This window comes from Odocoileus virginianus, unplaced genomic scaffold (assembly GCF_023699985.2).
Source record: "Odocoileus virginianus isolate 20LAN1187 ecotype Illinois unplaced genomic scaffold, Ovbor_1.2 Unplaced_Scaffold_6, whole genome shotgun sequence".
Classification (NCBI taxonomy): domain Eukaryota; kingdom Metazoa; phylum Chordata; class Mammalia; order Artiodactyla; family Cervidae; genus Odocoileus; species Odocoileus virginianus.
In genome coordinates, this window is record NW_027224268.1 from 3,933,991 (window position 1) to 3,949,692 (window position 15,702).

General features: G+C 43.4%; 1 protein-coding gene across 6 annotated transcripts in view; it reads right to left on the bottom strand.

The window, feature by feature from the left end:
• Nucleotides 1-15,702, bottom strand: part of FRMPD4 (FERM and PDZ domain containing 4) — a 648,285-nt gene that overhangs the window by 297,155 nt on the left and 335,428 nt on the right. The window contains exon 1 of one of the 6 annotated variants that reach the window (XM_070462628.1): nt 7,489-7,764. The exons of the other annotated variants lie outside the window; for them this stretch is intronic. The gene's annotated coding sequence lies outside the window, so the exon portion shown is untranslated. Of the gene's footprint in view, nt 1-7,488; nt 7,765-15,702 lie in introns of those variants that run through there. 6 annotated transcript variants of the gene reach the window in all.

The window sequence follows — 15,702 nt, forward strand, 5'->3', positions numbered from 1 at the left end:
TCCATCCACACAGGTTCATTCTTAGCTGCTCATCACTTTCCCTCCTTTTGGTCAGAGTGAACCATGTAGTCTATATTTGGGTGCCAACTCTCCCAAGCTTTACTGCCTCACATACTTCTCACAGGAATGGGCTGTTGCTTTGTACTTCATTTGAGAGGGTTATTCAATTTGATGGCAATTTCAGCTGTGTGGATCCTCTTCCAGATGTTATAAGATCTAAGGCTGAAAACCTGGCTTCAGTGTGGAAGAATTTGTTTCCAATCATGAGGTGAATACCAGTGTTCGTCACATGGTTTTCTAAGGAATGTATGATGCCAGTGAACATGCAAGGCAAGACGTTTAACAAAGAGCAGCAAGGGGAGTGTCCTCAAAGCTCATCGAAAGCAAAGGGTCCTACATATGTGTGTTTACCTGTTCACTTTCTCAGTTTCTGGGAGGACAGTCAATGGACTGGTCGGAAAGGCCTCGGTTTATTAAGAGAAAACTAGGGAGAAAAACCAGGCACCATTTTAAACTCCTTGTACAGCTCTTCCAAACAACAGTCAGGCCTTCTCTTTGGACTACTTTTCTTGTAGGTAAGTGTTTGTATTTTTAATCTATCATTTGGCTCAATGCCAATCAAGATTACTCTTAGAAGTTCTTTGGTTCTCGTTCTTTTTCATTGTTGTTAATATAGGTTCATATGTTTTCCTTAAAATTTACCAAAGGCACTGTGGGAAACATATTTTTGACATATGTATTTTTAAAATTCATTCTACTTCTCTGTAAGACGCAGCATGTAAAGGGCAAAATAGTGTTGGTATTCCTTTCCACTAGGGCATACTTTTATTCAAAATCCAAGTCAATTTAAATACTGACCTCAGGATAATTAGACAAGTAATTGAAGGACTGACTGAGGTCCTTGGTATTACAAAATAAGGTCTGTATTCTTAAAATCAGGCAGCAGGTCAGAAAGTGAACTGGCCTCTACTCCGAGTTGTCTAAGGTTGCACCGTATAGACTAATAGAAGACATAAAATGTCTCAGTATGTTCTTGAACCTAACTAGCCTTATCATCTCCTCTGATCACATTGAAATTTTGCACAGAATACCGTTACATTTGATTTCATTGATAACCAATAACCTGTTAGCTGACTTGCCAAAGCAACATCCTTGGACTTTTGAGCCACATCTTTCTGCTCTTGGATGCTTCAGTACCTATTTATGCAAGACTGGCCACAGGAAGGACTCTGAAACCGTGGCTTGCGATCAGAAAATTTATCATCAGAAACAGGATATACCCATTCAAACTCCTGGAATAGCTTTATCGAAAAGACTTGGCGGGGCGGGGAACATAGGCCATCAAAAAGTCTACCTAATATTCCCCCCTGAAACCTATGCAGTCCAGCCACCTATCAGCTAAATAGCCAGGAAGAAGCAGTAGAACATTTTCCTAACTATATTCAGAGGAATACTGGTGGATAATAGAAGTGATCTCCTAATAATAAATAAATTTTCAGGGAGCTGTGGATTATAGCTCCCTCTTGGAGAGTTGTACTATACAGGAAAAACCCTGCCATGTCCTTTGGCAAATCTGCTTATTTTTGTTTACCCTTGCATTTTCTAAATTGATCCGACCAAGTAACCCCATTTGCCTATAACATCCTTTGAAACTAATATTCCAGTTTAAGCAACATTCCTCTAGTGAAGATGAGCACAGACTGGACAGTTCCAGCACCCCTCTCTGTGAGACTCAATAAAGCTCCTGATCTCTCAACACCACACCCCCACCAGCTCGTTTCTCTCCAGAATCTCCAGGGCTGTAGCAGAGGGTTACTGAGATATTCTTTAGCCCTCTCAGCCCATTATTTATACTTTATATTAATGATGGTGGTGCCCTGAGTATTAGTGTTGGGTCAAATTCTACAATACTGTAAAGATACTATTTCTCTGTGTGACAGTCAATATTACATTGGGGTGGAGCCTCAAGGAATCATCATGAGCAATCTTCTGTGCCACTTTATGTCCAGCAGATAAAATGGGGACAGCTGAGCTGGAGGAAAATATACAGTTGGAAATCGCTCTACTCCTGGTTCTGCCATTTACTCGGGAGACTTTAGACGAATCCCTTTAATTTACCTCCCTTTAATTCTATGTCTTCCCCTGGAATTTAAGAGGGTTGAAGAGGAATGTAAGAGGGTTCCCTTTGGGGCTAATATTCCATGATGTGGGGTCCAGTGGCCTTCTTAAGGTTGTTGTGTCTCTGCTTTTACAGCCTGACATTGACCCTATTGATTATTTCATGTCTGGGCCTTGATTAGAAATGCGGTTTCTAATTATAATGTTGTTCCAAAGAGGACACCGGAGCATCATTTTTGGCATCATTAATATTTCTTCATTCATCAATCTGGTGGCCATTTATTAAAAGGCAATATATGCCAGGCATTGTGCTGACCCTGGAGGACACAAGCCTGAGAAAGACAAACCACCGCCACCCAGAAGAACAGAGCTTAATGGAAAATAAAGACAAATAATAAAATCTGTTCTATAACAATGTGATAAGGGTTTTATTTCGCATCAGGGTTTCTTCACCTCGGCACTACTGACATTTGGGACCCTTTTGTGACTCTGTCGGGGGCTGCCCTGAACACTGTAGGAGGTTTACCCACGTCCCTAGCTTTTATCCACTTTATTCCACCCCAACCACACCAATGTGACAACAAAGATACCTCCAGATGCTTCCAAGTATATCCTGGGAGGAGGTGGCAAAATCACCCTAGTTTGAGATGCACTGATTTCAACATATTCTTTTATTGTCTGAGAATTTTCTATCTATGTGCTATGTCATCGATGAGTCTGACAATAAAATTTTAAGCCTAGCAACTTGCCCCATTTTTTGGTATAAGTTCAATTTTCTTAATATTAAGTATGTCCACAAGTTCAAGGTGCTATCCTATTCACTGAGAGTTTTTAAATATTAGCATTAGTATGACACAATTCATCACTCTCAAAGGTTTAAAATCTTGTTCTGAAGCACAGAATACAAGCAATACAAGTCAGGTGAGAAAATTCCAGAAGGGGTTATAAACAAATGAGTTAGGAGCAGGTCATTCATCTAATTAGTATTTCCTATGATGGGAATGGCACTGTGAAAGGCTCTGAGGAGAAGGCAGTGAGCAAGAAAGATCTTTGTGATCCAGATAAAGCCTCTGATTCAGTGTTTCATGCACAGTGGAAGCCTAAAGCATCTCACTTGGTGGACAGTGCCTCTGATGCAGGGAAGGGAGCACTAGGGAGCGCTGTAACTTTAAAACCAGATGAGGACGAATCATGCCTCACATCCCCCAGGGATCAATCCCAAGGACTGACAGAGGACTAGGGACCAGAGTATTTAAGCAACACCAGCACAAAATGTGGCTATTGTTAGGTGAACAATGATTTGGGGGTGGGGAGGCTAGCCTCTACTGGGTGGGTTCGGTGAGAAGAGCACCCAGCCTCCCCGGCTGTGCACAGTCCACACTGGGTCCTTGAAACTAAAGACTTCAACAGCCCCCTCCGAGCCTCCCCAGCTTCACCAGTCCCTTCTGGGCTGGTCCTTCAGATCTCTGTCCTCTATTTGTGAGTCAGCCCCTCTTTCTTATGCCCCTGGTTAGGTGTGAGTTACTTGACTCAGTGAGTGAAAGTGTTAGTCGCTCAGTGGTGTTTGACTCTTTGCAACACCATGAATTGTAGCTCTTCAGGCTCCTCTGTTCATGGGATTCCCCCGGCAATAATACCAGAGTTGGTTGCCATTCCCTTCTCTTCTCCAGGGGATCTTCCTGATCCAGGGATCGAACCTGGGTCTCCCGCATTGCAGGCAGACTCTTTACCGTCTGCGCCACCAGGGAAGCCCACAGGAAATGAGAGCCCTTCTCTATTCCCCCAAGTGCCTCTTGTAGAATTTCTTGCATCCTTTAAACCAAACCAATCAAGAATCTGTATGTTGTGCTGTCAGGAATTTTCTTGCATCACAGCAGCTTTGCCAAGGGGGTGCCAGCCTTCTTGCTTCTGTCCTAACCGCATCTGTTTGGATCGTCTTGCCCTTCTTTAGTTCCTTGGTCTCTGGTCCTTCTCTGAAAGCCTTCAGGACTGCTCCTCTCCCCAGGAGCTCTGTTTGCAGGCTGCCTCCCTTTCAGCTTGGTTCCCTCACTCATTCAAATTCAGACCCAGTATGTAAGAGCACCACTGGGTGCCAGGCCAAGGGCAAAACCTTCTTAAGGATGATTTCATCTAGTCCCCTGGTATAGTTACTCCATTTTGCAGACATTCCTCCCAAAAACCATCTGCCCAGAGGCAACCTCTGGATTTCTGTATCAAAAGTACATTTTCAATCTGAAAATTTTCTTCTTTTGTAACTTGGATACAATTTTTTCCAAAACAAGCATGTACCCGAGTAGAGGATGAGATGGTTGGATGGCATCACCAACTCAACGGACATGAACTTGAGCAAACTCTGGGAGATAGTGAAGGACAGGGAAGCCTGGCATGCTGCAGTCCATGGGGTCACAAGGAGTTGGACATGACTGTGTGACTGAACAACAACCAATTGAGTAGGGCAGAGTCTCATGAGTGTGTGACAATATTCTTCTAAATCCCTTAATAATTTTTATTCAACTTTGAGCAAGCTTAGCCTGTCTAAGAGCTAGAACCTCAAAGGAAATATATTTCCTGGCTGACACTTTCATGGTTCCTACATCAAGGGAGAGAAGGCATTCCAACTCTCTCAGTTGGCTTCTGGAGAGGGTCAAAGCTTTTCAGGTCTAAACATGGGAGAAGTCACATGTCCTGCGGCTTTCCACATTGGTGGTGGAGACCTCCAGTGACATTGGCTAATTCTGAGACCCCAGTTTTGTGGCCCATAGGCACATCCTTCATTGCTTTCACTCCAATTGATAATCGCAGACAATGGACAGGTCACGGAATCCCATAACCACATGCTGTTGGGATGGGGTCCATGGAGTTCAGTTAGAACAGGCACCTCTCGGGCTGAGGACCCCACGGGACACACTGCAAGCCAGTGGGTAAGGCAGTGGGGGCTTTAGAGGCAGAAGTCCCCAGACTCGTTCATGGAGCTCATCTTGGCTCCTTTCTTAGTTATGCATCAGTGTTTTTCGGAATCATCTTGGATAGATTGCTTTACCTTTGTCGCCCTGTCATCTCAACTGTAAATTGGAGATAGCATGAGCTCTCTATTCCCCTGTGGTGTTCTGATAATTAGATAATGTCCCCCAAACACTCCGAGCTCTTCACAAAAGGCCGCTCTGTAAATACAAGATATCACAGTTGCTTTGACAGTTCAGTCTAGGAAATAAATCAAGCACAGACATTCCTAGCTCTCAGTACTATGGACTCTGCTTGTCGGCTTTAACGAGACAGGCCAGGTTGGACCCTCAAAGAAATAACTGCAGCACCATTCGGCGCCCGTGGGATTTTGGGCACCTTTCTTCAATAGACCAGATGCTTGGTATAGTTCTAGCAAAAAACTCCACACAACAAAAACTCAACTGCTCATCCAAACTAGTGGAAACATTCTGGAATATAGGCCCTGCTTATTTCCCCTACTTTCTATTGTTACAGAGCTGCACACATGCTAACTAAAGGTATTAAGACAATAAAATTTTAATTTCAATGGAAAATAAAGGAAAACTAGTTTGAATCCCTATATGTGATATTTTTCCAGTTTGCCGTTTTATAACTACTGTAATCATCAATCAAACCTGTCTTTCTGAAAATTCAGCACTTACCTTTTGCAACATATCTGCTATTTACTTGGATATTTTACTAGAAAATATTCCATAGAATTATATGGAATACTTAAGACTTTTAAGAAACTCACCAGAAAAGTATTTCTTGGAAAAACCTAATTGGTACCTTAAAGAAGAAGTTAAACAGGTAAACCAAAAAAATGGTAGACATACTTTTATCGGTTAAAAATGACGAGTCTGCCAACAATCAAAATTGCTTTCCTTATCAAGGCAAAAAGAGGAGTTGCTCCCTGTGCCGGCATGGACTCTTATTAGAAGCTACTACGTTTGATACCAATTGTCCCCAAAGGTTTTGCATCCCTTCCTCTAAATCTTTGCCCTTGTTCCCATTCTCTCATGCTCAGATCAGATGCACAGTTTCTGGCACAGGAACAACGAGCTACATGCCATGCCATGATGAGTCCCCGGTAATCACCAGCTTGTTATTGAAGCACAGTGCCACTGCGTGATGCCTGCTAGGGCATGGCTCTTCTTTATGAGAACCCATATTTCTGTGCCAAGTATGCTTTAGTCTATTCTAAGTCTTAGCAACTCTGCTGCTGACAAACTGCATTGCTCCCAAACTATCTTTTTGAACAAATCTTCTGCAAGATATGTACACATGTGTGTAAATGTATATACAGATGCATACACATACATATGTGTATATACCAATTAATAATACTGGTGTATATATATAATGACTACTTAACAGGCATATTATATATATCACAAATTGTCACATGTATTTATTTGACTGCTAACTAAAAGAAATATTCAGTTGTATAGGGTGATAAAAGAAAACAGCCCCAGAGATCTAAAGAGCAGTAGATTTAATATAAAATTGCGAGTTATATGAACAGTCTACTAGAAACAACGGACTCACATTGTCCACGTGCCCACTAACTGCATCTCAGCTCCCTGAGGACAAATACAATACCTAATTTAATTAAAAATCTATCCTTCTATTTTTAATGCTGCTTGTAAAAGAGCTTGACACCCGGACAGGAGATTTAGGAGACAAGAGTTAAGTTTCCAGTCGCAAAATTCATCAATAACTTGCAGAGAACACACACTACCAAGAGACACTGCTTGCTTCAGAGAGTTTTTATCAGAAAGCCAACACATGGAACAATGATTTACAAAAGATGGCCTTAAATTTCATTAGGCAGATGACATGTTCTAACTGAGAACTTCACCCTCTCATCAAGATTCTCCCCAAAGGGATGACAGTAAGAACATAAGCTTTTGGAAAGGAACCTAAGGGGAATGTTCCATTTCTCAGGTTTTTTGTAGCACTGAAAACCCTTTCTTGTTAGATTTTGGGAAAACAAACAGAACTAGTACTTCAAAACACCAAATGAATGTTCAAGAGGAGATTTCACCGGAAAGAAAACAGAGACAGTAAAGGGTGTGTGTACGCCATCAGTTTCTGGGATCAGAACTTTTCTTTCCATGAGGAGTGCCTGAGAACACTCTGCTTCGGGGCCAGAAGTCCCGGACAGCTCTCAGTACTTGGGGATGAGAAAATTCATCCTCGTGTATAAAAGTAACTTCTCTCAGCAGCAAGGAGAAATCTCTCCCCTTCTTCTCCTGACCCACTGGCCAAGAAAACCCGAGGAACCTATCATCTAAAAGAAAGTGAAACATAACCCCCTGTTTCCCCAGGCAATCTCCCCTCGGCCCACACGTGCCTCCTCCACACAGCACACATTGCACGCTTTACCTTTAAATTCCCAGATTCTGTCAGCGGTCCTTCCTACTCTATCCAGCAGGAATGCAAGATGATGCGTGCTCTTCACCCCCAAGTGGCATTTGACTCCACTGCATGCAATCACTCAATGCAGTATGGATGAACGGGCCAAGTTCAGGTTCACTGCCCTACGAGGCTTTATTCCTCACAGCACATGACCAGGGAGCAAGCGCGCGCCGCTGCTGGGGTTGCTCCGCTCCCGTGGAAACTAATGGAAAAAGCACGTTGCCAAAAGCTCTCTACAGGCTCTCTCTCCTCACCCTTGCTGTGACAATGTTAAAGCTGCCGCCTTGAGAAAGAACAAAAGCGAAAGGGACAAACTGCCTCCCCAGAGGAGCTTTCTCTTCCAGCAAAACGTGATCCATGCCACGCTCAGGGACAACAGGTGAAGCCACGGAGGAAGCCTTGAACTTTATGGCCCGGAAAAGCCTGGGCAAAGCTGGCTGGGTCCCTGAGTGGTGCAGGCATCGGGCGTCCTAAACCGAGCCTGTTTGTAACTTGCCTGGGGTGTGCAGGGGGCTAGCAAATAAACCTTCAATAAACAATAGAGAACACGGTCGACAGCTTAACCTTGCTCCTGCCTTCAGAGATGCCAGACTGTTGTGTTTGCTCAGGACTCTCCTTTTACCAACATTCAATTTGAATGAGCCAGTGCAAAACGCGCTGCTCATCCGCTCCGAGAACAGGATGCGTTTATGTGAAACACGAGGAGAATGCCTAATGGCCAGGCATCCTCTGCATTCCCAGGAGCTTGTATTACAGGCTAGCTTACATTTCACTGCCTGCCTGAAGCCCTGCCAGCACCCGCTGCACTTCTGCGAGCATCGCGACTTCAAGCCAACTTCCCATACACACACACACACACACACACACACACACACGCATGCACGCACACCTGAAACATTGTGATGCCTCCTGCTAAGAGAAGCACCTTTTGCAAGCTCCCATCTGCACCGGTGACACACCGGGTGACGGTGATGAGGAGCGAGCTGACTCTGCCAGGCTTCTCTTTTCTCTTTCAATCAGCAACTTTCAAGCCTGGGAAAGAAGAGTGCCAGATGCATTGTGGTGTGTCAGCTGTAGGCTGAGAAGTAACTGCTCTGTGGGTCTTCATTAGAAATGGATTCACGAAAATGGGGCCGCTATAGCTTTAATTCATCTTGGATGTATAACATTAAATACAAGCTTAAGAACAACCCACTGTTCAAAAAACGTGTGATGTTATGGACACAGTAAGGGTGCCTCGAAGGCCACTGCTAAGGTCCCATCTGATTACAATGACCTGTGACCATCTGTGAGGGAAAGAAGGTCTCTGAGTACATTTCATTGTACATTTTCTCCTCACGTGGAGCTCTGAGTTGATTGAGTTTCAAAGAAAATATTGCTACAGTGCTTATTTTTCTTCCTTAAAATTGCCCCAACTGTCTAGTGTGGTCTGGTAATTAGAGTTGCATGGCCAAGTTTCAGGTAGAATCTTGGTGTGGCCTGTCAGCGAGCAACTTTCCTTAAGCTTCTTCCACAGCCTCTTCTGACTGTGGGTCAAATGCACTTGGATGGAGCAGAGAGAGTGGATGAGACTTCCGTTCAGGGAGTAGATGAATGACTGAGGCTATCCGTATGCCTAGCAAGCACCCCATTGGAAGGAAGTACCTGGGAACCTAGTCAAAAGTATTTCTTTGGGGAAAGCAGCATGTTGTCATGGAGGTCTGAGGGATTCTGCTCAAAACTATATCCAGGGCTTATGCAGAGCTTGAAGAAGTCACACTAACCACACTCACAAGAGAATGAGGTAAAAAACAAATTATAATTTCTAAATTATACTTCATCATCCCATAAATAATGTATGGTGAAGGAAATGTCTTTCTTTTACGAGACCAGAGTTTTCTCATCCCATGACTGAGCTTGATACAACTCTCCTCCACCTTTTCTCCTGGATTTAGGTCCCGAGAGACGGCATGCCATACTACTACTGAGGTTTCGAATTCTGAGTGCACAGAACGACATTTTTAAAAAACAGAAAGAAAAAATAAATCTAGTAAACATCACTCAAAGCACTGCTAGGTAATATAACTCCTATGAGCTCCTCCTTGAAACTGTAGCCAATTTGTCCCACATGGACTAAGGAATTGAGTGTAAGAGTGAGTGTGTTTGGGAATAAATATCAAATTATGTAAAGCTCATCCTAGAAATCAATGGAAAATTGAGGAATTTTACAAATGGTTGATCAATCAACAAGTTAAAATGAACTCTAGCAGATTCTTAGACTTAACAACAGAGCCCAGTACATCAATTCAATCTCTAATCCTAGTACAGTCCTTTGAAGCCATTAGTGTGAGACTGGGAAGCACAAGTGGTGATGGGAAGGAGAAACAGATGCATATGTTGGCATTGATGATTACGAAAGAAATTCTTTTTAGACAAACGTTCCACCCAGCTCTCAAACAAGCTATTTACAATTATTACTGCTCACAGATAGCCTGGACAATCGGAAGATGTCTTCCAGCATTTGAGGGAATATGGAAATGGCTGGTATAAAATGGTGACTGTAAGTATCAGTTCAAAAATTCCTATTAGAAGATGCTCAAGATGGATGGATTCATTTGTCCATTCATTTCTTCAAACAAACATGTCCAGAATACCTCCCATGGGCCATGCTCCATGCTGCCTGTTGGGGGAATGAATAATAATGCATACCTCCTGACCACAGGGGCTCATGGCACTCAGATGCTTTTCCTCATTTCCCCAAGAAACTGACAATGCAGGATTCTACAGGAGGGATTTCAGACTCCTAAGGAATGTCCCTGGGGTTCTAAACATCTGATCCCGCTCTTCCCACACACCCTGGGAGACAGAAGGAAAGAAAGCACCAAGGAGGGTTGGCCCCTGAAATGCCAGCAGGAACTACAAATGATTGGCTGTCTCCCATGACCTTTACCTTCTGGTGTCAGCCTGGGGTTTTGTTAGATTACAAAAGAGGCCTTGCAGATATAACTAAAGTCATTCGTCAGCTGATGTAAAAATGAGATTATCCTGGAATATTCGAGTGGACCCTCTGTTCTCACATGAGCCCCTAAAGGCAGGAAAGGTAGGCGGCAGGATAAGCCACAGCCCCCGAAGCCTGAGAAGGACTTGGTGTGTCACTGCTGGCTTGAAGACGAAGAGAACACATGGAAGGGAAATGGGGACCTCGGTTCTACAACTGCCAGGAACCGAATTCTGCCAACATGCGGGGAGCTGGGAGGAGTGCCCAGCCTCTAGGAGTTGACAGCCGCAGCCCCAACACCCTGATTTTAGCCTCGTAAGACCCTAAGAAAGGATCCAGACATGGGCTTGTTGGACATCTGATTTATAAAAAACTGTAAGACAGACAATGGGGGCTGTTTAACTCACTAACGTAGTGGTAATTTGTCACAAAGCAAGAGATAACTAATAAACCAGGGATGCCCATGGCCAACATTAGTGATTATCCATAAACTCACCATCTGGTTTTGTAGACAGTTTCCATTCATTTGGCTCATCCACGGGGAGGGTGATGCTTACCAGGGCCACAGGTGTCACTGGATGGACATACTAAGCCTAGAAAGACACTAGGTCCAGGACTCGGACACCCAGAGGATAAGAATGACAGAGCAGCAGGGAGGGGAGGCATATTACAGTTAAGTGCCAGACACTGTGTTAGGTCCTGGGGTTCAGATGCAAGGAAGCCAAAGTCCTTGTTTTCCGGGAGGGGGGGTGGTTACAATAGAAAGGAGGAGACATGGCAACTAACTAGAAGGCAAAGAAGAACTAAGTGAGATTCCAGGAACAGAGAGTAAAGCCATTCTTTCCACCTGGAGGTGGGGGTGGGTGTTCCTTTGGAACCACCAGGAGTGTGACTACCTAAAGTGCCGGCTGTGCGTGCACCCTCTCCCCCAAGAAAAACTGTTACCAACTATCAAAAAAATCAGTATTTTATATAAAAACAGGCTCCAGTTCTGCACTTGCATACCCTATCTGGCTACCCTCACCCTGGTCTCACCCCTCTTAGATCCCGTCTTCATTTAAAATATTCATATTTTGTTCATCTTGGATGATTTGCAGTTTTTTTTTTCTAAGATACTGTGTTAAGATACTGTTTGGCTCCATTGTGGAATTTTGGGGCAGTCTCTTATAGTTTGCTCCCCAGGAGACGCCTCATTTGCCTTACCCTGGGGTGAACCAGGGGGTGGGGGGCCAGGCAGGGAGGGAGTTAGTCCAAGCTCAACTTGGATAATTCTGGCAGGGATCGTCAGGAAAGCTGTTTGCATTTGAACTTAGGCTTTTTCATTTGGGGATTAGAGGACATTCTCTCTAGCTTCATCCTAAGCTTAAAATTCAGAGCCTAAGATTGTATAGATAATGTAGCATCTTTAGACAGCTGGACTCCAAATGCTAACAACGCTTCCTTGCCTGCATACAGATGTATCAATGCTCAGCTTTAAGTCTGTTCAAAGTGTTCATCTACTTTACTGTTAAATTAGAGTAATTTCACTCCAAAAATCTCCAGAGCTCCCACTCTGGACACTGAGCTCATCAATAAAGAAAGATGAACAGAATTTAAGGCTTTGGTGAAATTCAAGGAGAGCTAAGTCAGAGTTGGGGTTTTTTCTGTATTCTTCGTCTAATGAGGTCAAACTCCGTCTGCAACTCCACGCAGGTGGTGACGCAGCTTGAGGGAACCGTCGGCTGACCTGTGTGATGCAGGTTACCAGTGATCACAGACCCTCTGTTCCTCCTTTGAAAGACCATCACCTTTGTGGGTTTCGATTTCTGTTCTAATAAAAGGAACGCTGGTATCCAAAATGGTGCTCAAAGGGAACGCTGAGCTTCCCAGTGGCTGACTTCGTATTTAATTGGATCATTTTTAGAATGAGGAGGATTCTTTCTCCACAAGTTCTAAAAATAGCAGGAGACCACACAGTTTTGGCTTTGGATTATTGACAGAACAATTTGTCCCATTGGCTTTTTGGCTTTGTTTAGTTGGGAGATAATATTATTCTATTGTCAGATTGATGCTGGTTCTTCTAGCTGTGAGTGGGCTTAACACAAAAGGCGTTCTCTGGGCCAATTTAAATCAGCAGGTAGAAATTGTTACACATCTGAATCAAAATAGAGGAGAAAAGTATATGGCACTTGCTTTGATAAACTCCCACCATTTATTATCTGGGACTGAGGTTCTGAAAAGCAAACACTTTGTAGAGTTTAAGCAATCAGCATCTGATTATTACTTAATGACTGAATTCTCTTAAAGGCTCCATAATAATTAGAATGCAAAAAGGCAACAAAATGTCATCTGAGAGTTTGAATTTTTAAACACCCAGGTTAAAGCATGGGAAATGTAATAAATAGTCTCTCTGCAAAATGAATAATTTCCTTTCCACTAAGTAATCAGTTAGAATTCTAATAGTTCAACATAACATACAGAGCAAAGTGGGTACATGAACCAGCCCCGAGAAAACGTGGTCGCACATATGGCGGTTTCGTACCTGACTTTACAAATCTAGGGCTAAGCTACATGGGGTTTTTGCACTTTGTATCGAACAAAGACCAAAAAATAACGAAACTGTCCTGTAACTATTGAATTGTCTGATAAGGCAGGAGGAAGACAGAACTCAGCAAGGCTGTTCCACAAAGTTTTAAAGGACATCTCAGCTACATTATAGCACAATGAGGCCAGGGGTCCACGGGCTCCCGGCCTCTCCCAGGAATCAGACACAGAAAGATACTATCGGGCAATGTGGTACTGCAGAACTGAAGTCTTTATTTCATCAGATATGAACATTTCCATCACTCAGAGTTCGCTCTCCTTCTGTGATGAGGTGTCTCAAATCCCCAGAGAAGGGAAGGCCAGCTCTGTTAGCATATGACAAAAAGAGAAAAAGACCATCTTCCTAAAAGTCTTTTACATTTTTCTTAAACATTTCTGGGCCAAGTTACTAAAGCTAGAGCAAAAGGCAATGGCCTGGCCTAGACAGACTGCTATGTGTGAGTGTGTGCTCGGTCATGTCTGACTCTCTGCGACCCCATGGACTGCAGCCTGCCAGACTCCTCTGTCCATGGGATTTTCCAGGCAAGAATACTGGAGTGGGTTGCCATTTCCTCCTCCTGATCATCCTGACCCAGGGATCGAACCCGCATCTCCCGTGACTCCTGCATTGCAGGCAGATTCTTTATCACCTGAGCCGCCCGAAACACAGGGTTCTTGCAGCTTAAGCAAGAATCCAACTCAGCCACTGTGCAGTGCAAGGAGATGCTGATGGCAGGGGGGGGTGATAGGCAGGACACAATAGGAGGAAGACCGCTCCCACAGGGGCTAGGAGGGACTGATGACACCAGGCTTCAGAGGACCTGTAACCTGGGTGGTGACGCTCACATCCCAGGAGGCATACCGGAATCATGTGGGAAGCATGTAAACGAAATCCTGTCTGGTCCTATACCCCAGGGATCCTGAAAGAATGGGTCTAGACTGGGACCTGAAAGCTCCTCATTTGATGTTCACATTTAATGAGGTCAAGAGTCACCCAAGTAAGGCAGGCAGGTTTCTGTCAGTTTCCAGAAGTTATCACATGTCAAACCCAGGGAGGCTACATGTGACTGAAGTTGACCAGACTATAGAGACTGGAAATTAGAATCAAGTCAAGAAATTCTGATGGAGCTCAGGCCTGACCTAGGTCAGCACCCAAGATGCTGGGTGAGCGAGGTATCTCCACAGAGGAGAAGTGATTTCTGGAAGCCCTTCACCATTTCTTCTGTGCCACCATTCCATCAATACATTTGTTCTTATTTTACAGCTTGTGATAGAACACAAAATGCCCAGCTAAAAGTGAATTTCTAATAAATAATAAACAATTTTTAGTAAAGGAATATCTCAAATATCACAAGGGTCAGTAATTTTTAGGATAAATGTATTCCAAATATTGCATCAGTATATGGGAAATATTGCTTGAGCCATACTTGTCCTAAAGCTATGTATTGTTTACCTGAAATACAATCTCGCTGTGCATCCTATATTTATATTCACTACATCAGGCCACTCCACTCATTTTTAGTCTTCACTGTTATCACGCGCATATTTATTGATCTCCTGTGCAGCCACCCAGCTGAGCATTTAATCTTGTGGCCTTGCGCTCTCCTGTCTCATGATGAGTAACTGTGTTGGGGGCGGACCTAGGTGTGCACAATCGACTCAGCCACTTTCAGAGGGCCTTGCCACAAGTGATTTAGCCTTTCTTAGCCTCTGACCCCTCTAGGTAATGGGGGCTTCTTGTGGGATGTAAGGAGAATTAAGGACAGTAAGTCCCCTATGTAAGAAAGAGTTCCATTCCAAGACTGTGTTCTTAAATTCAATTTGTTCCTAAATCCCACACAATTAATCTAGATACCCAACTAACACTATCAGCTTTATACATAGTACTGTACTGTATTAGGTTTATAATACATTCACATTTTTGAAAGTTCACCACTTGAAGGTTTATATGTAGGGGACTTACTCTATGAGTCTACAAGGTACAATGTCCAGTGCTTGGCATAACATAAAAGACTCCTTAAATGGCTGCAGTTACTGTCCTGACTTCCTAACTAGTTGATTTCAAGGAGATCTTTGACACACTCATATTAGATTAAAGCAAAAAGAAACTCTTGGTATGGGAGTTTCAGTCTCACCTCTTTAGGCTACGAGTAAATTCGTTTTGAAAACAGTATTTAATTAGGGACGTTTCCCCCTTATTTCCCACGCTTTCTCTTTCATTCCCTTCTTGTCATTCCACCTGCCTCTTTCCCACCATTAATTCTCAGATGTGATCATGAACAAGCGATCTGGCTGTGACATGCTGGGAGCAGGAGATACTGATCAGGCGATGCTTATGTGGGTAACTAATTCCTTAGTGTATATGTATTTTTTAAAATCTACATGTTATTTCGATGACTTATACAAAGAAGCACAGATACTAAAAAAATAAAACAAAACATTAAAACAGGCTTAGAAAGTACAAAATTCAAGTAGCGAAGGGGGTGGAATAGTTTTACAAGAGAATCGAGGCTAAAGACAACAATAGCAATCTAGTGTAAAACCTAACTATGTGCTTCCCAGCAGGCCAGGCAAAAAGGGAAACTACTCCTGGCTTTCCTGTCTAAGAGTAGGAAACTCTGTCAGGAAACTCAGTAGGAGTT